A 24891-nucleotide genomic window follows, 5' to 3' on the forward strand; every position below is an offset into this window, starting at 1 on the left:
ATACTGTGTTTTGCACAGGTCTTTCTCTTTGGACATGGATTTTAAGGCCAAGGAACAGTCCTGGCTTAACCGAATTAACCAATTATTCGGTAATGGTGGGTCCAATGCTAATGGCTCTGGTGGTCAAGGACTAATTGATTTTTCTTCCACTATTAAAAATTTGTCATATAAGCGGACACGCTTATGGTGGAATAGGGCTTTTCTTCAAAATTATATTAATAAGGATTTGATCCCTAGGGGTTTACGTGTAAGAGTGATTCCCTCTTTTCCTATTGAAGATGTTGAATTTATACAAAATTGGGAAGAGATTTGCAATAATACCTCAAAAAAATTCATGGAATTATTGGTTAATCTTAATACTAAGAATCTAGCTAATATTGATTTACAATTAGAAAATACTTATATATCAGCTAAGAACCAATTGACGGCAGAAAATTTTCAGTCCATTAATACATCAATGGAGAAGGAAGTTGAAGTATGGGTTAAAGAAATCCAAGAAAACCATGCCAAGAAATTAATGAGAGATATGAAGGATCGACAAATGAACAAGATATATAACTGGAAGAGATCTTCTATGTCCACTGATCGCACTCGCCTTACATCTACATCTTCGGTGCTTTCGACGAGCGAATATTCTGATGTTTCAGCTTCTTCCTCTTTATCATATAAGAATACCATTAAACGAAAACGGAATCTACGTAATTCTCCATATGGAAGAAGGAATGTTCGTTCACCTGACAGTAATCATCTTCAGGTAATTAATTTGAGTGAACATTGTCTCTCTGAAACAGATTTAAGGGTTCTTGGCAAGGGTCTCACTTTTTGTCCAGATGCACGTTTCGATATTTTTTCTGCTACTAAAGATCTGCACATGTTTGCTAGAGCTTTAATGTTCAAAAAACATTTCCATGATGAAACATTACAAAATCTGTTTCCAACAGACACGGAGCAGGAAGCATTACAGATCTTGAATGAGCTTTCCCATGAACATTCATCTTTTGAAGGGGGTAAGATTCCTTCATGTATTTTACCACACTCTAAGAAATTTCCATCTTTCTCTTCGTGTCCAAACATTGATTTATTTGTTAAAATAGTCAGTGAGGAGTTTAAAAAGATTCCCCAGAATATTTCTAATGGAAATTTGAATTTTGAAGAGCGGAAAAGTTTAGAAAAATTAAAAAATTTATCTGATGTAGTTATCAAACCCGCCGACAAAGGCGGGAATATAGTCATTTGGCCTTCTTCGATGTATGAAACAGAGGTTTTTAGACAATTAAGGAATAAAGTCTGTTACAAGAAGCTTACATTTAATCCTCTATTAGCTTTTACATCAGAATTGAATTCAATCTTGAATGAAGCTACTGGTGCTGGCTTTATAACAAAAGAATTGAGTCAGGTGTTACAGATAAGGGAACCATGTATACCCACATTTTATCTTTTACCGAAGATTCATAAAAATCTAACACTACCACCTGGAAGACCTATTGTGTCGGGTAATTCCAATTTTTTAGAGAACGTGGGTAAATACATTGATTCAAAGCTTCAACCTTTGGTTGAATGTCTCCCGTCTTTCATACGTGATACCAATGACTTTTTGAGGAAGATTGATGGGTTATACATAGATGATGATGCATTGCTGGTTACTTGTGATGTTGAATCACTATATACCAATATAAAACATCTAGATGGTGTGCAAGCTACTAGATATTTTTTATCTATGTCGAATTATTCTCTTTCCATGATAAATTTTATTACAGAGATTTTGGAATTCAGTTTATCACACAATTTTTTTATTTTTAAGGGGTCCTTTTACCTGCAGCTCCAGGGTACAGCAATGGGAGCGTCTTATGCACCTGCATATGCAAATCTGTTCCTGGGGCTGTGGGAGAGGGACCTCTTTTTATCTGATGATTGTCATTCAATGTGCCGTGTCCTATTGTGGACACGGTACATTGATGACATTTTCTTTATTTGGCAAGGCTCTGTTGAGTCTCTCGAATTATTTATTTCTCATTTAAATAATAATTCTTTGAATATTCGGTTGACGCATCACTATGATAAAAATAATATTGAATTCCTTGATGTATTGGTAAAACGTGATTCTAATAATATTCTACAAACTGATATTTTTAGAAAACAGTCAGCAACAAATTCTCTTTTACATGCATCCTCTTCCCATCCAGCATCTCTTGTTCGATCAATTCCCATAGGTCAATTTTTAAGACTAAGAAGAATATGTTCTAATGATATAGACTTTGAGAAGAGGTCTGAAGAACTTAAAATACGGTTCTTAAATCGTGGTTATAGCAATCGATGTGTCAAGCAAGCTTTCAATAGAGCTAAACATTCAACTAGAAATGATTTATTATATTCTAGATCGAAACCTGTATCTTCATCATCAGTTCGTTTCATTACGAACTATAACACTGCTAATCAAAGACTAAGAGAAGTATTAAGTCAATCATGGCATATTTTATTGGCTGATCAGACTTTATCTAACTATCTAACGAAGCAACCAAGTATTACCTTTCGTCGTTCTAGGAATTTGCGAGACTCGCTTGTAAGGAGCCATTATCAGAATGAACAGAAATCCTTTTTTACACAGATTTCAAAAAGGAATGGTTCATATCCATGTGGTCATTGTATTGCTTGCCAAAATATGGACAGAAGTGACACGTTTATGGACTCCTCTGGTTCAAGAAACTATTCTATTAAACATTACATTAACTGTGAGACCAAGGCAGTAATTTATTACGCCACATGCCCTTGTTCAAAGATCTATGTTGGCCTTACCATAAGACAATTGAAAGTAAGAATAAGAGAGCATGTAATTGGAATCAATGGAGCAAAAACTGAGAGTGACATTTCTGCCTTGAAAACCATTCCGAGGCATTTTAAACAATTTCATGACTGTGATTCAAGCAAGTTTCGTGTAAGAGGAATAGACACAATTCCGTTTTCTATATGTGGAGGCCAAATTAGTCAGAAATTAGCACAAATGGAGACAAGATGGATATGGACTCTTAAAACCACATCCCCCTTAGGTTTAAATGAGAATATCAGTTATGTCCCCTTTTTATGACCACCTAGTCATCCAGCTTTTATATTTTTCTATATATAATTGTTATATATATTTTATATATTTTTTTTATATTTTTTTTTTTTATATTTTTATATTATTTATTATTTATTGGGCATGTGATATATTTATTATTGATTATTTATTCACATGGTTTTATTAATATGTATTCATATATAATGTTAATATAATCTTTATTTATTTTATTTTTTAGTTCTTACTTTATATCAGCAATTATTTTGTGTCACCTATTAAGTGGTGGTTCTGGAGTTGATTGATGCTGATGCCGGCGTCTCTCTGCTGATATATATATGAAAAAGAAGAGAAAGAAAGAGGACAAAGAATGAGAATTGTTTCGTCAAAATATACATGTGAATTTGATTGGACATGAATTTAGTATTTGTTTATTTATGTCTATAAATATCTTGTTATTGTCATCCTCTTTATGTTATATATGTTTGTATATTATTATTAATTATTACTTTATTATTATTTATACCAATTATTTATACTTTATTCGAATTTATTATTGATTTGTCTTTTTCTATACTGAATTCAATAGGACCTTTGTACCATGTGACTTCCATGTTTATGTTGTGTGTGCTCAGGACCTTTGTGTCATGTGGCTAATTCATCCTATCGTAGAGCACCCAATGATTTTATGTACCACGTGCTATATGGCGTCCAATGATAGCGGTCAGTGTTGTACGCACTTTGGCATCGGGTTCCGGGAGTCCCGCCCGCCGTGCTTGCGTCCCTCTTCGCCGCATCATCACTTTGCGACGATCGGGGAGACACGTGGGCCGATGGCGTGGGGTTGCCTGGTTACCCATGATGCTAGCGTGCGTCACCATACACGCCCCCCGCTCTCATTGGACAGTCTGCCCTATTTATACTCCTTCCTGTCTAATATTTAGGTGAATTTTATACTGCACTTTCCTTGAGTTATTTTATTTTAATCCCATAGGTCTCTTGACTGTGACTCAAAGTCACCCCACTCTGAACAGTTCCTCCGTACTCTAAGGAACTGTCCCCTTGGAATCCCACGTTTCAGGGGTGGGGGATGATAGCTCTCCCATCTCAGGAGACTATTTGTTGAGGTCGGTTTCCGATGGAGACAAGTCTTTAAGGAACCATCTTTGGAGATGGAAATGTTGACATCCTAAAAGGTAATCTGATCTCCGCCCACTCCGCAGTCAGGAAGAGCTTTATTAGGGCTTACTAGGGTGAAGTAGCTTTTTTTGCCCTTTATCTTGTGAATTATTGTACTGTCTGGATTTGACTTGCATCCTTGACCCCCTGTGTATTTGGGTAATTTTACCATTATATGCTTTTTAGTGATTGAATTAAAAGTTAATTTTTAGGGATTATTCCTTGGCTGAATCCTCTCTGGGAATGTGACGATCCCGTTGTCTCGAGTCTTCCAGTCTCCTTGGATACTTTTCGCAGGGTTTTCGACGAGATGGGACGGTTAGCCTCTCTCACCGAGTCTCTTTTTAACCTACATCAGGGTTCTCTCACGGTTGGGCATTATGCGATCCGCTTTCGCACTCTCGCCTCTGAGCTCGGCTGGAACAACGCGGCTTTGGTAGAGGCATTCTGGCGCGGTATTTCAGGCAGAATAAAAGATGAACTCGCAGGTCGAGATATCCCGTCCACCTTAGAGGACCTTATCTCGCTGGCTATCCGCATTGACCTACGCTTCCAGGAGCGTGCCCGGGAGACAGCAAGAGACAGGAGGTCCACCAGGCCAGCGTCCATTTCCATCCGGTCTGTCAGTCCCCGTCCTGCCGGGTCCTCGTCTCCCTCCTCAGTCGAATCCATGCAGGTAGATTGCCTCAAGTTGGCCGAGTTGCGTCGAAGAGAGAGGCGGGCACAACGTCTATGCCTCTATTGCTGAGGCTCGTCACACTTTGTCCGTACCTGTCCTGAGAAACAGGGAAACTCCTCCACCTAGGTCAGGTAAGAGAGGCCTCCCTAGGTGCTAATGATTCCTCTCAACCTCTTACTATATCTGTTATTTTGGTTTCAGGGGAGAGACGTGAGTCCGAGGTGGCCTATGTGAATTCGGGCTCGACAGGTAACTTCATCCGGCGTGAAGAGGTGGACAAATACCAGATTCCCGTGGTTACCCTATGTAATCCTCGCCTGATTGCCACAGTGGATGGCAAACCGCTACAGGAGACCATCACCTTGGTCACTGAGGAAGTGGAGTTGCAAGTCGGAGCCTTACATCGAGAGAAGATAGCCTTTTACGTTCTGCCCATGCTCTCCCATGCGATCCTACTTGGTCTTCCATGGTGAAGGACTCATCAGCCTGTCCTCGACTGGTCTTCAGGGGAGATACTCCGCTGGGGGCACCCATGTCAAGCTCGCTGTCTGACTCCTGTCCGTCTAGCGGACGCTCCTTGGCCACCCCCAGACCTTCCAGGCCTTCCTTCAGCCTACAGTTCCTACGCTGATGTCTTTGATAAGAAGGAAGCAGAGGTTCTTCCTTCACACCGGCCTTTTGACTGCCTAATTGAACTATTCCCCGGTTCAACCCCCCAGGGGCAGAATCTACCCCCTGTCTCCGCAGAGACCGTAGCCATGTCCGAGTACGTCCGGAAGTACGTCTGCTCTCACCCATAAAGGGACTACTCCCAATGATTGGACTCCTGAGGTGGAGGAGGCCTTTCAGACCCTAAAACGGGCTTTCTCCACGGCCCCGGTGCTGCATCGTTCCGAGAGCAACCGACCCTTTGTACTCGAAGTGGACGCTTCCTCGACAGGTGCCGGGGCAGTATTGTCCCAGAGATCCGCCTCTGGTCGTCTGCACCCCTGTGGCTTCTTCGCTAAGGCCTTCTCTCCATCCGAGTGTAACTACTCGATCGGTGACCGGGAACTCCTGGCCATAAAGCTGGCCTTAGAAGAATGGCGTCCTGGAGGGGGCTGTCCATCCCTTTGTAATATTCTCGGATCACAAGAATCTGGCCTATCTTCAGTCTGCCCAGAGACTCAACCCTCATCAGGCCAGATGGTCCTTTTTTTTTGTCCGATTTGACTTCGAGCTCCGTTTTCGCCCCGGTAACAAGAATACCAAAGCCGACACTATGTCCAGGGTCTTCCAGCCACACAAAACAGTGGAGGAACCTTCGCATATCATTGACCCCACTAGAATCATCACAGTGGCTCCAGTGAACTGGCTTCCTCCACCTCCTGGCAAGACTCTTGTGCCCAAAAACCTCAAGCTAAAGGTCCTTCAATGGGGGCACTCCTCCAGACTGGCCGGCCATGCCGGAACTAAGAAGACCCTTGCCCTTATCATGCGTCACTACTGGTGGCCCACGCTTCACCAAGATGTGCTCAATTTCGTGGCCTCTTGTCCCTCCTGTGCAAAAAACAAAGTGTCACGACGACCTCCGTCCGGCTTGTTGCTTCTGTTGCCCATCCCTGCAGTTCCTTGGGAAAACATTGCTATGGATTTCATCACTGACCTACCTCGTTCTTCTGGCTGTACAGTCATCTTGGTGGTGGTGGATCGTTTCTCCAAGATGGCCCACTTCGTCCCTCTGCCCGGTCTCCCCTCAGCTCCTGAGTTGGCCAAAGTTTTCATCCATCAGATCTTCAGACTCCATGGACTACCTCAACGCATTGTGTCTGACCGAGGGTTTCAGTTCACCTCCAAGTTCTGGCGGGCACTTTGCAAGCTCATGAACGTTTCCCTCGACTTCTCCTCTGCCCACCATCCACAGTCCAATGGGCAGGTGGAGCGTACCAACCAGACATTGACTGGGTACCTATGTCATTTCTCCAACGCCCACCAGAACAACTGGGTTGACTTACTCCCCTGGGCAGAGTTCGCCTATAACAACCATGTGTGACGACTCCTGGAGTGGACCCTCTGGGTCGTGGCACCAACCTTCCTAGGGCGAGCTGACCTATTGAGGACCACCTCCTATACAGGGAGTGTCAGGGGCAAGACCCAGGGGGTGAGGTACCACGACTGCTGGCAACAGGTGGCCGGCTCACAGGAGACACGAGTGTGTCTGTAGGAACGTATAAAGCATGGGCATAGGAACACGTGGGGTACAGGACGGTACTGGGTGTACTCGGGAACACAAGGCGTGTACACGGACGCACGTATGGTGTGCAGCGACTAGTACGTCCGGGTGCGAGCAAAGTAGGATGCATGCAAAGGAGCACGTCAGAGTATTGAGTTAGGCAGCAGGTGTGCCAGGAGGTGTAACAGAGTACGGGAGTAGGGTGTGTGACAGAGGGCACAACTGAGCATAAGACAGAGTACAGGATTGGAGCATGTGCCAGGAGGCACAACTGAGTATGAGACAAAGCACAGGATCAGAGTGTGTGCCAGGAGGCACAACTGAGTATAAGACAGAGCACAGGATTGGAGCGTGTGCCAGGAGGCACAACAGAGTATAAGCAAGAGCACAGGGTCAGAGCGTGTGCCAGGAGGCACAACTGAGCATAAGACAAAGCACAGGATCAGAGTGTGTGCCAGGAGGCACAACTGAGTATAAGACAGAGCACTGGTTCAGAGCATGTGCCAAGAGGCACAACAGAGTACAAGGCAGAGGACCCGAATACAGCGCGCAGCCAGGCAGGGACACAGCAGACCAAGCCAGGAAGCACAACAATAATCAGGCACCTCCCCTAGGAAGAGGTGGCCTGATATAGCACATGATCACGAGAGCTTCCGGGTCAAGTCCTCCAGTACCATAGAGAGGACTGACCTGGAGACTGAACTGAAAAAAAGCACGCAAGTGCAGACATAACATGGAGTAGACAGGGACCTAAGTATGAGAGGTGCGCGTGCGCATCTGGCGGGACCCCCGGAGTGACCGCGGCTCCAGAAGAGATGACGTCGGGACCAAGGTCCCGCCCACAGGTGAGCGCGGCGTGACACCATGCTGGCGAGTCCTCGGCCAAGTCTCCGTTTTCATTGTGTTTGGCAGACATCCTGATGTTCCCCTTCCGATAACCCCTGCCTCCGTGGTACCTGTGGCCAACGCCTTGTCCTCTGAATTTTCCAAGATCTGGGCTGAGATCAACACGTCACTCAAGAGGGCCGCTGATCGGATGAAGAATTATGCCGACAAGAAGAGATTAGATTCCCCGCCGTATCGTGTCGGGGACAAAGTCTGGCTCTCGTCCAAATCTATCCGGTTGAAACTGCCTTCTTACAAGTTGGGTCCACGTTACATCGGTCCGTTTGAAATTCTTGGACATATCAACGAAGTCGCCTACAAATTGAGGTTGCCTGCATCGCTCCGGGTCCCGAACACCTTCCACGTCTCTCTCCTGAAACCTGTGGTACTGAATCGCTTCCATTCCGTGTCTGATCCTGGTTCTCAGCCGGTTGGTGCCGATGATGTCTTTAAGGTGGAGGACATCATCGCCATGAAGAAGGTTAGAGGTAGGACTCTTTTTCTTACTGACTGGAAGGGCTTTGATCCTAAGGAGAGATCCTGGGAACCTTGGGAGAATATCAATGCTCCCCATATCCTCAAGAGATTTATTGCTAATCTCAGGGGAGGGCGGCTTAGGGGAGGGCGTACTGTCACGCCGCCTCCGCAAACTCACCCGGCCTCCGCTCCCATGCCGCAGCCCCCCGCCACCCGACAGCCATGGCGGTCCCTTCTGACAGGCTCACGGCCGACGGGGTCTCTGCATGCAATGCGCATGCGCCATAGGCCGCGCCTCCCTCCTGTTACTTGTGCTCCGGCAATGCCCTGACCCGGAAGCACCTACGGACCAATGGCAGATCTGACAGGGCCATATCAGGCCGCTCCCCCCTGAGGGAGGCACCTGATTGTTGTGTTTGCTAGCACACTGGGCCATGTTTCATCGTGTGCTCTCTGCAGTCTCGTGCAGTCAAGCCTTCCGTGGTCCCTGCAGTAGCCCCGCAGTCCGGTGCTCCGTGGGCCCAGCTATCTACATCCCAGTTCTGCCTCCGGTGTTCCTGCTCCACCCTGCTATCCTCACTCCAGTCCTTCAGTCCTACTCCAGTCCTGCCCCCGTTGTTCCTGCTCCATCCTGCTATCCACACCCCAGTCCTTCCGTCCTACTCCAGTCCTGCCTCTGGTGTTCCTGCTCCATTCAGATATCCACACGCCAGTCCATCAGTCCTACTCCAGTCCTGCCTCCAGTGTTCCTGCTCCATCCTGCTATCCACACTCCAGTCCTACTCCAGTCCTGCCTCCTGTTTCCTGCTCCGTCCTGTTGTCTATGCTCCAGTCCTGCAGTCCTACTCCGGTCTAGTCTCCAGTGATCCCGCTCTGTTGTCTACGCTTCAGTCCCGCACTCCAGTCCGTCCTGAGCCGCCCCTCTCAGTACCGGCTATCGTGGTACCCGAACCCCTGGGCCTGCTCCCTGTATAGGGGTCGGCTCCATCCGGCAGCACGCCCGGGGCCCCTCGGTGCCATGGTCCACTCCTGGAGATTTGTCTCCTGACCAGCCGTGCTAACAAATCCTTTATTCCTCTTCCAGTCATAAACTTTATCATGCTTATAGTCCAAACAATTTCTTTGGAATTTTTTCTTTTTTTATTGTCATGATGTTATTTTCCATTTTATCCAAAAAAAAATTCATTTTAGAATGCAACAATTCATACTCCTGGGTTTTATTAAAACTGACAAGTGAGGATTTTATCTGTGCAATAATTTTTTTTCCTCCTCAGAGATAATCAACTTCATGAGGTCATTTGAGCATTGAGATAAAAATGTCATTCCACTGTTTTAGAAATGTATCAGAGAAAATATATGTGGGTACCGTTTTAATTCGCAGTCCTCTTGGAATCATCAGTTTTTCCACATACGTGCTCAGGGTACTGCGATCCCACCATGTTCTCAACTCTTGATGAGAGATTTTCTCCAGCTTATGCATTAACTCTTTCAGGCTTCGGGTCAGTATTCCATTCTGAATAAGGCTATGTGCACACGTAGTCGGAAGTGCTGCGGAGTTTGAAAAATCTGCAGGTCAAAATACCTGCAGTTTACCTGCGGATTAGCCTGCGGTTTCACACCTCACAATGGTGAAGGTGTGAAACCGCAACGGAATCCGCACAAAGAATTGACATGCTGCGGATTGTAACCCGCAGAAAAATCCGCAGCATGTGCACTGCGTTTTTGGTTTTACCATTGCAAAGAATGGTACTGTACAACGCAGCAGAAACTACCGCGGACCCGCAGGGCCAGAAACGCTGCGGATCCGCAGCTGAATCCGCAACGTGTGCACATAGCCTTACCAAATACCTCTTGTAGTTTATCCTTCCGTGACTCCATGGAGGAGAAGATAATACTTCTCAGCAGAAAGAGTAGGAATAATAAAAAGGGAAGTAGCAAAGGAAATTATTATCCGTAGCATTGAATATCTTTTGGAGCATAATTTTTTTATGTTCAATGAGGAATATTATTTCCAAATCAAAGGTTGCCCAATGGGCTCATGTTTCTCTCCATCTTTAGCAGTACTTTTTGTATCGTGGTGGGAAGAAAACATTATTTTTACAGACAAAAATCTCTTTAAAAATGACATTATATGTGAGATATTTGGATGATGTTTTACCAATATGGGTAGGGCAAGTGAAGAAAACCCCACTTTTTTTATCCTATATCAATGCCAATGATGTAAATTTAAAATTTACGCATTCCGAACCGCAGGATAAAATCAGTTTCTTGGATTGTTTCTTATGGGAGATGTAAAACAACAAAAAGTTGGATATCAGAACTATAGAAAACCTATTAGTGGGAACACCACACTTAGAGCAGACAGCTGCCACCCTGCACACACTGTGAATTCAATCCCTTATGTTGAATGAAATAGAATCGATAGAAACCGTTCTGATATCACACTATTTAATGAACAAGCAGAGATAGCGACATCGAGACTAATGGAAAGGGGATATAGGAAAAAACAAATTGATACAGCAGTAAAAAAAAGTTCTTGTAAGAAAGGCCGGGGTCACACTGGCGAGGAATACGGCCGAGTGAGAGGCGCTAAAAGCACGCATTAGACACGGACCAATGATTCTCTATGGGGTCCCTCGAACCAGCCGTATATTTCTCATCCGTATTCTAGGCTCCGTGCCAATTGCAGCATGCTGCGATTGTCAGCGTACTACGGCCGTAGTACGCCAATGCAAGTCTATGGGTGCGCAAAAAATACGGATTACACACGGACCACACATGTGACTTGCGAGAAATACGCACCCGGTGTCTTTTAGCAAAGCCGGCAATTCAGTGCGCTATACAGTAAACTCACACTGACAGGTTTAATAACACAAACAAAAGAATAGATATAGACACATAGAATACATATATATATATATATATATATATATATACTAGATTATGGCCCGATGCTATCGCATCGGGAGGATGCGATAGCATCACACCTCTTGCCATGTTAACCCTCAACACACACACTCCACTCACCTTTCACCATCTCCACTCACTCTTTCACTCCACATATGACCCCTTCTCCCACTCCGTCTCTCATACTCACGCCGTCATCGCCGCTGCTCCACGATCCCCGACATCTTCTTCCGCCGGCGCCATCCTGGATCCAGACGTTGTCCACGCCGGCGACATGTTCTTGCGGCGACGCCATCTTGAGTATCGTGAAATCCCGCGATAATCAAGATGGCGTCGCCGCAAGAACATGTCGCCGGCGTGGACGACGTCGGGATCCAAAATGGCGTCGGCGAAATCTCGCGAGTTTTCGCCGACGCCATTTTGGATCCCGACGTCATCCTCGCCGGCGACATGTTCTTGCGGCGACGCCATCTTGAGTATCGCAGGATTTCGCTGATCCAAAATAGCGTCGCCGCAGGAACATGTCGCCGGCGTGGATGCGGTCGGGATCCAAAATGGCGTCGGCGAAATCTCGCGAGATTTCGCCGACGCCATTTTGGATCCCGACGTCCTCCACGCCGGCGACATGTTCTTGCGGCGACGCCATCTTGAGTATCGTGAAATCCCGCGATAATCAAGATGGCGTCGCCGCAAGAACATGTCGCCGGCGTGGAGGACGTCTGGATCCAGGATGGCACCGGCAGAAGAAGATGTCGGGGATCGTGGATCAGCGGCGATGACGGCGTGAGTATGAGAGACGGAGTGAGAGAAAGGGTCGTATGTGGAGTGAAAGAGTGAGTGGACGTGAGTGGAGATGGTGAAAGGTGAGAGGAGTGTGTGTGTTGAGGAGGAGTGGTGTGTTGAGGGTTAACATGGAAAGAGGTGTGCGTCACCGGTTACAACTGGACGGAAGTTGTTACAACCGGAAGCTGCTTAGGGCATTTATTATTATAGATAAATATATACAGTATATTTGCATTCTATGTGTCTATATCTATTCTTTGGTTTCTGTTAGAAACCCTGTCATAGGGCTCCATTATATGTCAATTTTGCCAGCCTGAGAGAAAATCTCGCCATACGGATGCCATGCGGATTACATACGGATGCTCACATGCGCAAAATACGCGACCACACCTTGATTACGGATGACATACGGAGCACTATTTAGGGGCCATTCATCCGTATTACGCATGTAAAATACTGACCGTATTTTGCGTCGGTTAGTGTGACCCCGGCCAAACACTCGAGATGATGGTATAAAAAACAATAAGAAACCGACAACAACAAAATTTAACAAAATGAAAAATGAAACCATTTTTAGTACCCCATATAGTTGCCAATTTCAGGAAATAAAAAATATTGTACATAGATATGTCCCTATATTATTCCAAGATCAAGACCAGTTTCACACGTCCAGATAATTCCGGTACCGGAAAAACCGGTACCGGAGCTATCTGTGTCCGTGTGGATACGTAGGCCATCCGTGTGTGATCCGTGTACTATCCGTATGTCCGTGTGTACCATCTGTGTGTGATCCGTGTGCTGTCCGTGTCCGTGTATTGAAAAAATTGGTTTCAATGTTAACCCTATGACTTCTAAAAACGCATACGGATGGCACACGGACGCCATCCGTGTGTGGTACGTGTTTACACGGACCCATTGACTTGTATGGGTACATGTGATCCGTGCAGTTGCACAAAAACGGTCGTGTCAGCGTATTTTGCACACGGAAACACGGTCCGTGAAAACACGCTGACATCTGCATAGACACATTCATTAGAATGTGTCTACTTGTGTCAGTGTCTCCGGTACGTGAGGAAACTGTCACTACACGTACCGGAGCCACTGACGTGTGAAACCGGCCTTATATAAAATCCTGGAAAATGGATTAGTATGTGTGCCGAGAAAAGGGAGATCAATAGGTGCTACTCTTTCCCCAAGTCTATACATGCCTCCAAAAAGTGATAAAAAAAACTTGGCTAAGCTGCAAAAGTTTTTTTTTTTAAATGTGCATGTCCCAAATACACTATGTGTCAATATACACTGCAAACTCAAAAGATTGATGCAGCCAATGACATTAAAAGAGTCATCAATTGTAATACAAACTATGTTGCATATTGCATATTCTGCAAAGAATGTAAAATGAAATACATTGGCTGCACAATACGTAAATTAAAGAAAAGGATGGCAGAACATGTTACTAACATCAGAAATAAAAATGCATCCTATTCAGGAGCATGCAAACATTTTGTAGAGAGACATTAAGGGGAATTAAATAATTTTTCATTCTATGGGATAGAAAAAGTAGATAATCCTATTAGAGGCAGTGACTGGAAGAAAAAACTCCTCCTAAGAGAACTGTTTTGGATCATTAAACTTGATACAAAATGCCCCAATGGTATGAACTATAGAAATGATACTTTTTATCTATATTAAATTCCAGTGGTTTGACAATGGGTTTATGTTTTTTTGTTTTTTTTCTTTTTGGGATCTAGCTTGGAGATTAGGCAAATTATTCTCAAATGTGATTGATTGTTAACATGTGTGTTCATTGATCAACGGTTGGTTACCATTTGTTTTTATACCATGTATGATAAGGAATCTGGATCTCAGTGAATAAGGGATTTTGCCAACCTGTATGAGCTTTTAAATTATTTGAAATAAATCTGAGGATTTTATCTATTTTTGGGACTCGCCAAAATTTCTTTCCTATGATAAGCCGCAAGTCACGACTATTGACTGGAGACCCATTACATTGCAAGACTGACTGAATCATAATACAGGACACGGTGAGGCTATCTTTTTGTTTGCTTTACCCTGCATAAAATATAGTCAATGGAAGAAATGTAAACCCTTTTTTAATTGTTTTTTTAGCACTTCCTTTCCCATTTTAAAGAATGCTTATCTAAAATGATGATTCATTGATTCGTATATCTTAGAGCTTAAACCTAGTGAATTGTACTTGTTTTAAGTTTTCAGTAATTCCAAATAACGCAAAAAAACTACAGAAACCATGAAGCACATTCACGGAAAAGATGTCGTACTGTACCACTGTTTTAAAAACTATGTATTATATTTCATTCTCCCTTGGCTCTTGCTTGCTGTCTCTGATAGTGTTACACATAATCCTATTCATGATAGATGAGCCTACAAAATAATGCAGTGAAAGCTCTTGTGTTAGTACAGGATTTATAAATGCTTTGCTCTCATACCGTCACTTATAACATTTCCTGGTAAATAGCAACTGGTGATGTTAAATATAAAGGTTTGTGACAGGACATAATTTCTTTTATTCACAATGTGCACCTAGACCCGAATTTTGGGATAATAATTAGTCCCAACTTAAATGATAGCCTCATAAACTGGTATACTGTTGGGAAATGAACAGATAGTTTTGTTGCACAGCTCAGAATAAGCTGCTACTTATTACACAAATGTACTAATCTCAGGCTACTGGTAATGTGAACTAATTGGAATCATACATTTAATAATTTTCTGCTTTCATTTTGAGTCTTTGCTTGTTTTTCTTGCTTTATAGTTTTGCTTCTGCTTTGCAAAATTGATGTAAGAACATATGAATCTAACTGAGCTGCTAATGAACAAAAGAGGGTTGAGAATTCCAACATATTGTAGTTTGTTTCTTTAGAATAAAATAAATGTTTATTGCATAAACTAGACTATGATAGCATTGTGGTTGCTAGCTATCCCAGCAACCTTCCAGTAGAGTGGCAAGTGATTAGAAGGATTTCCCTACAGCTATAAAATAATTAAATGTACTAATATACATTATGACACAAACCATGGAACATCCTGTTTCATATTCCTTCTCAGGCTATGCGCACACGTTGCGGATTTTGATGCGTTTCTGCAGCGTTTTTAGATGTGCGGAATTGCATAAAATTCGCAGTGTAGTGCACAGCCAATGTTAATCTATGTGAAATTAAGAATTGGTGCACTTATGCTGCGGAAAAATCCACGCAGATTTTCAGAGTTTTAGCTTCCGCAGCATGTCAATTGCTTTGGTGGATCTGCAGCGTTTCTGCACCCATTGACTTCCATTGAGTCAGGCACATCCGCAGCAAAACCGCAGGTGTAAAAAGATTTGCGGATGTGAGAAACGCTGAAGATCGGGAGGAGGAAGAGAGTGTGGGAGGTGACTGTGTGCGTGTGTGTGTGCAGGTCTGGGTGTGTGTAGGCAGCCATTGTCTGATGGGAATACTGCTCCCATCCGGCTATGAATGCTGTCACATGACAGTGACCGCATTAGCCAATGATGGGAAAGTAGTCCCATCAGACGATGGCTGTGTTCAATTGTAAAATAAAAAAAAAAAACATACAGTACATAAAGCATAACATACAGTACATACTCATCAATCACCTAGTTCTTGATGCCCTCGATCTCCTGTAATAAAAATAAAATAAACCAACCTATACATACCTTTCCGCCGTATTCCAGTTAATAACGAGTGTTCCACGACAATCTCCCATGCAGAACACTGACATTGTCCTCCTGTAATGCACTGACAGGTGGATATAATCCTCTGCGTTGTATCCCTCCGCTGCCGGGAGAGAGGCCACCTTAGTTCATTCTCTCACCGGCAACGCTGTGTGAGAAAATTCTCATCCAGCATTGCCGTAAAATGAGAGCCTGAACTAAGGTAACCTCTTCAGTGATGCACTGCAGGAGCCATTATATCCTGTCAGTGCATCGCGGGAGGCCCTGTAGAGCAGTGACATCACCTGATGTCACTGTTCTACAGGGGAGATCGTTGTGGGACACTCGTTATTAATTGGATTACGTCGGACAGGGAGTATTTGTGTATTAAGTGTATAATAAAGATGGGAAAACTGTGTATGGTGTTTTATTTCATGAAAATACTTTTTTCTGGCTGTGTCTTTTTTTTAACCTATTACCAACTATAGAATTAGTAATGGATAGGTATCTTATTGACAACTCTCCATTACTAACTGGGCTTAATGTTGCCTTACAATGCAAAGGTGACACCAACCCCCTAATACCCCATATGCCATCGCTACATGGCAGTTTGAAAGAGATTCTAAGTGCCAGAATCTCTAAGATGCGCCATTTCTGGGATGTCATACTCGCACCTTGGCAGGTTGGCGTGAGCCGGGGGTTGTGGCCCCACTGTGTCACAAACTAGACTACCCTGGAAGGGGCGTGACTATGACAGCTACCTCGGTCTTCACTGGAGCCTCTGATGGTGAGGTCAGGCTTGTGCGGCAGGTAGCTGCCAGGTGCCACTCCAGGGTGGTGTCTGGCTGTGGCTGCTGATCCCACTCGGGGACAAGGCACTTAGACAGGTGCGACAGGCAGGCACTGCTGGTACCCAGGTTGGCACGGCTTGAGACACAGGGCAGGTTGGCACGGCTTGAGACACAGGGCAGGTTGGCACGGCTTGAGACACAGGGCAGGTTGGCACGGCTTGAGACACAGGGCAGGTTGGCACGGCTTGAGACACAGGGCAGGTTGGCACGGCTTGAGACACAGGGCAGGTTGGCACGGCTTGAGACACAGGGCAGGTTGGCACGGCTTGAGACACAGGGCAGGTTGGCACGGCTTGAGACACAGGGCAGGTTGGCACGGCTTGAGACACAGGGCAGGTTGGCACGGCTTGAGACACAGGGCAGGTTGGCACGGCTTGAGACACAGGGCAGGTTGGCACGGCTTGAGACACAGGGCAGGTTGGCACGGCTTGAGACACAGGGCAGGTTGGCACGGCTCGAGACACAGGGCAGGTTGGCACGGCTCGAGACACTGGCAAGCGGGCAAGGCTCGAGACACTGGCAAGCGGGCACGGCTTTGAGACACTGGCAAGCGGGCACGGCTTTGAGACACTGGCAAGCGGGCACGGCTTTGAGACACTGGCAAGCGGGCACGGCTTCGAGACACAGTCAGGCAGGAGTGGTATACGAGTAACAGGTTTTGGACCTGTTCACACAAAAGATGCAGGTATAGATACAGACAGGAAGGAGTGGAATATAAAGGAACAGGTTTGGACCTGTTCACACAGGAGGTACAGATACAGGCGGGAGTGCGGAATAGGCAGAGCCGCGGGAGTGCGGAATAGGCAGAGCTGCAGGAGTGCGGAATAGGTGGAGCCGCAAGAGCTGCAGGAAGAGGTTCTGCAACAGCAGGAGCGGAGCAAAGCTGAACCACAAGGTCTGTGGAGAGAAGCTGCAGCAAGAGGTTCTGCAGCAGCAGAAGCGGAGCACAGGCAGAACAGAGCAGAACCGCTGGAGTACGGAGCACAAGCAGACAGGGAGGACACCAGGAAAGACACAGCAGGGAAAGGAACCACAGACAAGAAGACTGACAGAGGTAGGACAGAGTTCAGACAAGGCATAGGTATGAGGCAAGGTGTAGGACTAAGGAGACAGCTACAAAGCAAGGCTGGACCAAGACAAGGAATAATGGAACCGGGACCAGGATATTCTGCCTCCTGGAGGGCGGACAGAGAATTACTAGGCTAAGTACAGAGACAGGGCAAGGACAAGGCACAGAGACCAGGATATTCTGCCTCCTGGAGGGCAGACAGAGTACCAAGCAAGGCAAGGGGAAAAACCTCCAGAGAAGAAGATGCACAGGAGAGGACCTGGCAGGCTCAGTAACAAGATATTAACTGAGTTTAGACATAGCTCAAGCAAGGTTCAGTGGGTGGGGCAGCTCTAAATAGTAGAGGGCTCTAGGTAATTGGTCAGGGACACATTAGCCAGGTGCACCCTAACGCAATAAGAAGCAGAGAGTCCAGGTGCAGCCCCCCTATACACACAGTCAGGAAACATGAACACAGCAGACAGGAGACAAGGCAAGGAGCAGGCAGTAAACATAATTCACAGCATGGCCTGGAGCAGTGAGCAAGTTGGTGAGTGGGGAATGGGAGGCCATGCAGCGATGCCAGCAGAGTTGTTACATGGGGTGGCTGTGAGCTGGTGTTTGTAGCCGGAGAGGCCAATATTGGCCCCATCCTAGGCTATGAATATCAGCCCGCAGCTGTCTGCATAGCCTTTCTGGCTATTATAGGGGCATCCCACGTCATTTTTTTTGGGGTCCCTCTATTTTCATAGCCAATAAAGGCTAAATATACAGCTGCTGGTCGATATTCATAGACTCGGAAGATCCATGGGTATTACCCGCTAGCCAGGCTATAAACATTGGCCCCCAGTCGTTGGCTTTCCTTCTCTGGAGCAAAAAATTGTGCGGGACCCCACACCATTTTTTACTTCCATTTTTTTCAATTAAACAGAGTTTGCGTTTAAGGCAGGCGTCACACTTGCAAAAAACTTGCACGAGTCTCGCACCTCAATACCTGGCATTGTTTCTGGCACTCGGGACCAGAGTGTGGGGCTGCATGTATTTCTATACAGCCACACACTCCGGTCCGAGTTGCGGCAGTGCCTGTAGTGTTCCTTGGTCTTCATGATGCTCTCTGTGCTTCAAACAGAACCCTGAGACTATCACAGAGAAGGTGCATTTATACCGAGACTTGTTTACACACAGGTGGATTATATTTATCATCATTAGTCATTTAGGACAACATTGGATCATTCAGAGATCCACAATGGACTTCTGGAGTGAGTTTGCTGCACTGAAAGTAAAGGGGCCGAATAATATTGCACACCCCACTTTTCAGTTTTTGAATTTCCACAAAAATTTAAAATAACTAAAATTTCGCTAAACTTCACAATTGTGTCCCACTTGTTGATTATTCACCAAAAATTTACATTTGGTATCTTTATGTTTGAAGCATGATATGTGGGAAAAGGTCCAGGGGCCGAATACTTTCGCAAGGCACTATCTATAGATGTATCTATCCATCTAAATATAGATCGATAGATACATGGATAGATATAGATAGATATATCATTATATAGATATATCTATAAATAGATGGATAGATATATCTATCTATAGAAAGACAGATATATGGATAGATGTATCTGTAGATATATCCATCTATCTACAGATATATCTATCCATATCTCTTTCTATAGATAGAAAGATCTAAATATATATCTATAGATGGATAGATATAGCTATAGAGAAATGGACAGATATATTTATCCATCTACCTCATCGATATATCTATCTACAGATATATCTATCTTTCTATAGAGATAGATCTATAGATAGATATATCTATATATTTTCAAATCTCTTATTTTAGCTGCATTTATACACATCCAAGATGGCGTTTGAGAGTTGACAATGTCATTGTGCGCCTGCGCATGAAGAGAACGCCACACAGCATTAACTATTGGCTGATAGTCTATGACAACAGTGATGACGCGCTGGAGTATGCGCAGTAGAATAACAAGGATGCTGGAAACAGCATTCATGGCGTCCTCCATGTGGCGGTATGTAAACTAAAGGGGAGATGTTAGATACTGTAGATTGGTAAATATAAGCGCTGAGTGAGAATATTATGTAACTAATGATGTAAAGCATCAATATTTTTATAAAGCATGGAGCACTTTGGCACTATTTGCACAGATAAGCAGTTATATTGAATATATGAGATATTTGAAAAGTGAAAGATGTTATGCACTTTAATGTATATATTATATTGTATTATGTAAAATGATTGGCACCATTTGAAGATTGTTAACTAGGTCTATAAATAAGCACCTAAGTAACACCCACGGCTTGTGGGTCTGAATAAATTCATCACCTTTTTCAACATATGTCATGGAGTGCTGCCTTCATTTTTGAATTACTATCTATAGATCTGTCTATCTATAGACACTACCATTCAAAAGTTTGGGGTCACCATGAAAACTCATACTTTTATTAATCAAATGAGTTGCCAAATGAATTTAAAATCTAGTCCAGACATTAACAAGGTTAGAAAAAAATATTTTTATTTGAAATAATAATTTTCTCCTTCAAACTTTGCTTTTGTCAAAGAATGCTCCCTTTGCAGCAATCTATAGATCTTTCCATCTGTCTATAGATAAATCTATCCATCTATTTATCAATATATCTATATCCATCTGTGTGTAAACAATATTCTTCAATGAAGTATGTAAAATAAGAGGTTGGACAAAGAAATGACATCACATTTTTTTTTTATTTTTTTTTTGTTAAATAATAGATCTTTAGCTTACAAAAACGCATACAAATCCGCATGGAAAAAACGCATGAAAATCCGCATCAAAAATGCAAAAAAAACTTGCTTAATTTTACCTGTAATTTCTGCCAAGAGAGGAAGAATCTGCAAAGAAAATTCCACGGCAAATCAGCAATGTGCGCACATAGCCTAATAGTCTCAGAAGCTCCACTGTTATTCCAACAAAAGCAGAGAGCTTTCCCTGCTCTTTGTGTTGCTATCAGGGGCGTAACTACCGCGTTCGCAGTTGCGATGGGGCCCGGAGTGGTTAGGGGCCCGATCGAGAGTTTTCACTTTGAAGATGAGCTGTGTAGTGGGACTGTCAGGGGAGTGGAAGCCTCTGGGAGCTGCAGCCGCTCATTGGCTGTGCAGCTCCGTGCTTTGATTGGCTGCTAGGCTGCAATTGGCCTGACGCGATGATCTGTGTGCACAGGACCTGTGATGAGGTCACAGGAGGGGAGGAGTGAAGGGTCACATTATCGGGAGCCTCCGTGTATGCAGGACTATGCTGTGCTGGTTGTCATGGTGATGGATGAGACTAAGTTTGTGTGGGGTCAGGAGGGGTTTACAGGGTGGATGTAGCAGAGCCGTGTGTGTACGAGGTGTACGGAGCAGAGTCGCGTGTGTACGAAGTGTGTGGAGCGGAGCCGTGTGTGTACGAGGTGTACGGAGTGGAGTCTCGTGTGGAGCGGAGCCGTGTGTGTACGGAGTGGAGTCGCGTGTGTACGAAGTGTGTGTGGAGCGGAGCCGTGTGTACGAGGTGAGCGGAGCCGTGTGTGTACGAGGTGTACAGAGTGGAGCAGGGCTGCACGTGTATGAGGTATGCGGAGCGGAGATGTGTGGCATGGGGGGACCCATTTGAAAGTTTGCACCGGAGCCCATAACTTTGTAGTTATGCCACTTGTTGCTATCATCCTTAAAGGAGTCAACCGCCGACTGTCTTGCTCCGATGTTTAGCCCTCTTCACTGTTTCTAACAAGTGTGATAGAAGGGGGCTGGCTTAGCTAATGTACTGCAGTCAGAGAGAGAGTCCCTCTTTAGCATTTCATTGACACAGAGGGGTGAAGGAGGTGTTATGAGTTAGGCTAGTTTCACACTAGCGTTTATGAGCGCAGCGACGGCCTGCGCACGGCCGCCGCTAAGCCCCGCCCCTGTCGCGCCTCCGCCGGTAGCTCCGCCCACCGGCGCATGACGCTGCATGCGCCCTGCGTCCCCTATCTTTATCACTGGGGGCGCAGGCTGTGCGCAGTATGCGTTTGGCGGCGCATGCGCCTTTTTGACGGTGCGCCAACGCAACCAAACTGCAGCAGGTTGCGTTTGGCGCAGGTCGAGACTTCCCGGGACCTAAGGGAGGATGCATAAATGTGAAGATAAATGGTAAGTTTAATAAATATAGTACATTATCAAGTTAATTTATTATACATTTAAAAAACAATACCTTTCTTGCAATCAAAAACACCTTCATCCATATTAGAAAATGGCTGCACTTCTGAATCCATAGTTATCAGACTACATACAGTGTTTCTTGTGCTCACAGTCAGTAACTTGCACACTTTTATACCCTTACTCGTTAGGACAGGAAGTAACTGACTGTCAGTTACTACCGGCAACCATGTTAGCACTCGTAATGCTGACTTCTGTCACACGGTCACAAACTGTGAAAGTGACTGTGCAGCTCCATGCATTAGTCTGCATAGCAGATGGTTTCAGAAGTTTCTAGCATTTACGGTACATGCACTTGTCTAGTATGCGAGCCATGCCAGACTAGCAGGAGACCCTTTTTTCCACACAGACCTATAACCTGTGTACGCCAACACATAGGCTAACATTTGATCGTTGTGTGATCCATTTTCCACACAGACAGAATACAAATTAAAAATAGGTTTGTGCCTAAGGATGAAAACAATGGCTGGACACGTTGCGGAAAATCTGCCCCAAATCGCCCAACTATTAGCTACTACAGCTGGGCTGAGTTTCAGGAACAAAACCAGTCACACCATCAAAGCTTGAAATCTATCTGCAATTTAATTATGTGCAAGTTTTCATTAAGCAGGGTCATACAGGAAAAAATCTGCAGTAGCGAAAAGCATACAGTAGCAAAATGGAAAAAAAAACAAAACCCTGCATGTTAACAGTTTTTCGCATTCACGCCACTGGGTGAAAATATCTTCAATAAAATAAAGTACCATAAGGCAATAAAAAGTTAAATAACATGACACCAGTACAGCAGAAGTGAACTTTGTCTCATTACAAACACATTTGCAGCTGCAGGTGCTCGCTTCATGGTGTTGGCTCTGCTGTACTGTCAGCTCTGATCTCAGTGCAGAGCTGTGTGCAATTATGAGAGCACTGTGTCAGTCATTACATGTCTCACAGGGGTAATGCCTCCTTTCATTAAAAATAATCTCTGGCGGCAGACTCTCAGACATACAGTATAACATTGGATGACAAATATTAAGTTATCATTTTATTCAGCTTCCTATGACCCGAATGCCCATATAGACTGTGTAGGGGGACGATAATGCTAAGGCTAGTTTGACATTTACGTCTTTGTGCGCAGTGCATCGTGCGCAAGAAAAAAAGCATGCAAAAACGCGCATGCGTTTGCGTTTTTTATGCGCATGCGTTTTCTAGGTGTCACATTTCACTGAAGGAAAATCCTTGAAACAGACTCCACCAATGGGACACCAGTGGGCGAGTGTCATGGGAATTCTTTATATAGATCCTGTTACAGCTGAATTCTTCAGATTTTGCTGCTGATGAAGAAGACACGCTGCAATAAAAAAAGAGACAAGAGTACATAATATAAATTGAGAAAAAAAGTACTCAGACGTTAGGTTTTTATACTCACATTTCAAACAATGTTTCTTTGTGTAGGGGGTGGTTTAAACCAGTGTCTAGAAATGTTTACTCCTAAAACGCAGGCGTACGCATGTCCATGCGCACGCCTGCGTTCCCATAGACTGTAATGCGTTGTTTTGACACATTCTGTGAGCTAGCGTACGAATGCTTTTTTTTACACCTTTGGGCAGACCCAAAAATGTAACATGTTGCGTCCGGTGCGTCTAGACGCACAACTGGAAAAAACGCATGCGCACGAAAACACAGACGAACACATGCAAACGCAAGACCATGCGTATGCCATGTTAAACATAGGTACGCATGACGCATGGCTGCACACAAAAATGCTAATGTGAAACCAGCCTAAGGCTTTGGAGCGCAGCGACGGCCTGCTCACGGCCGCCACTAAGCCCCGCCCCCTGCCGCGTCTCCGCCGGTAGCTTCGCCTACCGGCGCATGACGCTGCATGCATCCTGCGTCCCCTATCTTTATCACTGGGGGCGCAGGCCGTGCGCAGTATGCGTTTGGCGGCGCATGCGCCTTTTTGACGGTGCGCCGGCGCAACCAAACGGCAGCACGGCCTGCGCCCCCAGTGATAAAGATAGGGGACGCATGCAGCGTTATGCGCCGGTAGGCGGAGCTACCGGCAGAGGCACGGCAGGGGCGGGGCTTAGCGGCGGCCGTGCGCAGGCCGTCGCTGCGCTCCAAAGCGCTAGTGTGAAACTAGCCTAAGAGATTCCCTTTAGAGTGAATGATAATATTTTGTCAATGTACTTGAGCATTTCATATAGAGTCTCGACACTTCTGAGCCAAAAGATGGGTAATTTATCACTGAACAGCTGCTATAACATAACCTTAACATTACAGAAGTTGTGCCTAGTCATTTTCATATTGTTATGACATGACATTACCTTGTAAAGTATTTTGCTCTTTTCCTGCTATTTATTTAGTGCTGACATAATGTGCAGCTCCCATCAGTTCCTGAATAAAGCACAACTTGTAATCTAATTTCCCTATTTCAAACACGCCCAAGCTAAGGGCCATTTGAGAAGTCACCGATTGACATATCACTCTATCTTTGGAGTGTGGAAGGTAACAGCAGTATGTCTTACAAATTATACATTATACCGTAAAAGCCAGAACATAATACCTGTTCCATAAATGTCAGACTTTTAGTTAAATAAATAAAGATGCCCACAGATTAATACATTTCTTATGCTTATAGATCCGTAAAAATTGTAAACAGCATTTTGCACAGGAATATTCAATGATCTTTAAAAACTGGCAGCAATGATTACAGATTGCAGGGATATACATGTGGAGGTAAATTGCAGTACAAACATCAGATATTCAGTAAAATAAATATCACCAGGCTTCAGGACACTTATCTGGGGTATAAAACATTGCTATAGAACTATAAATAAGTCTGCTTTAATGTCTGTGCTTCAGTGAAATGGATGACACAGTGTTAGGCGGGATAATATATACTTAA

The 24891-nt window shown here is 44.7% G+C and overlaps 1 protein-coding gene across 1 annotated transcript in view; it reads left to right on the forward strand.

The window, feature by feature from the left end:
* The first annotated feature begins 14036 nt into the window (after window positions 1-14036).
* GALNT7 (polypeptide N-acetylgalactosaminyltransferase 7) overlaps window positions 14037-24891 on the forward strand; it is a 262812-nt gene continuing 251957 nt past the window's right edge. The window contains exon 1 of the mRNA XM_073577415.1: window positions 14037-14219. The gene's annotated coding sequence lies outside the window, so the exon portion shown is untranslated. The remainder of the gene's footprint in view (window positions 14220-24891) is intronic.

Source organism: Dendrobates tinctorius, unplaced genomic scaffold (genome assembly GCF_039654945.1).
Source record: "Dendrobates tinctorius isolate UK_male_01 unplaced genomic scaffold, ASM3965494v1 ptg000008l, whole genome shotgun sequence".
NCBI lineage: Eukaryota > Metazoa > Chordata > Amphibia > Anura > Dendrobatidae > Dendrobates > Dendrobates tinctorius.